Here is a 1484-nt window from a genome sequence, read left to right as displayed (position 1 = left end):
TGGCAAACTACAGCCCATGAGCCAGTTCTGGCCCACATCCATTTTTTTGTCTGACCTGAGAGCTAAGGTACTTCTTAAACTTTTTAAGAGCTGAGAAACAATCAAATGACCTCTAGTCAACAACAACATACTATACACCTAAAATTTGTTAAAAGGATAGATTTCATGTTAAGTGTTCTTACCACAATAAAGTCAAAAGTGTATTTCGTGACACATGAAAATTGTACGAAATCCAATTTAAGTGTCCCTACATAAAGTCTGGTTGAAACACAGCCACACTCGTTCTCATGGGGTTCGTGCCACAGCAGTGGAGGTCAAGGGAAATCTTGCCACCAAACAGCCTTGTAAGGCTTGAAGGTTCCCAAGACTGATCTGAATCTACCAGACTAATCTGCTAATTCAGGGTTGTTTACAGAATATTAAACCTTTTACAGCTATGTTGGTGCTTGCAAGCCAAACTCATTGTAGACCAGTGGGGGACCTGTTTAAGAGTTGACCAGCCCTCCAGGGAAATCTACTTCAAGTGGGGGGCATCTTGAGGAGTTTCTGGGTTTGTGTAATGAGGTGGTGAGCAAGTTAGAGGGACAGTTGCTGCGTTTGGACTTACTTCCACACCCCCTCCTTCCTGTCTGCACCCTACCCCGCATTTTCCCCCTGTGCCCTACAAACTTTAAAAAAGAAGAAGGCGGCAAGAACCAGAAACTTTCCTCCTGAGAGCCCTACTGCCTCTCCCCACTGTTTCCCAAATTTCCTGCTGGCAAACAACTGCATCTGACCTCTGCCCTACTGGGAAGGTCTTCTCCAGGGACCGTCCTTCCTCTGTCCCCTTAGCTTCTCTGAAGGGTGAAGGAGTTGTCCTGAGAGTGGAAAAGGGGGGTGGCGCCTTGGGGTGTGAGCTGGTCCCGCCCTCTTCTGGAGCGCCGCGGGAGGGCCGCGAGAAAGCTGGCAAGTCGAGGGGTAGGGACAGTGGCTTCCAAAGCCGGCTACTGCTTGCACATTGGTTGGGAGCCTTTCCTGGGCGAAACGGGGAGCGGGAGTCATGAAAAACACAGACACTCAGCCCCGCGTCGCACCGGGCCACGGCAGCAACCGAATCTGCCCAGGTCTTGCTTGACCAATTAGGTGTCATTTAGGGCTCATTTCTTACCCGGGCTGCTTTGCTTGATTTGGTTTACCTTCTGTTCCCCTCCCACTCCTGAGATCACATCTGTCCCAGATTAGAAAGTAATCCCAGCGCTGTGATGCCATTTGGGACCAAAGGTAGCCACCCTAGGAGGGAGAAAGGCATCGGAGGACAGTGTGGCGGGAGCCAGGAACTCCCAGGCTTGCAGGGAGCGGGAGGGGCACTCAGACGCTCCCCACGCTCCCCACGATCAACAGGGAAACACAGTGGGGCCCGCGGAACGGGGAACCCCATATTCCGTCGGCTAGGAATTCCGTTTGGCCACTTCTAGTGCCGGGATCCTCTCTATAGGCTGTAAAAG

This window comes from Ursus maritimus, unplaced genomic scaffold, assembly GCF_017311325.1.
Source record: "Ursus maritimus isolate PB19 unplaced genomic scaffold, ASM1731132v1 scaffold_28, whole genome shotgun sequence".
NCBI classification, from domain to species: domain Eukaryota; kingdom Metazoa; phylum Chordata; class Mammalia; order Carnivora; family Ursidae; genus Ursus; species Ursus maritimus.
This window is presented reverse-complemented; position numbering follows the sequence as displayed.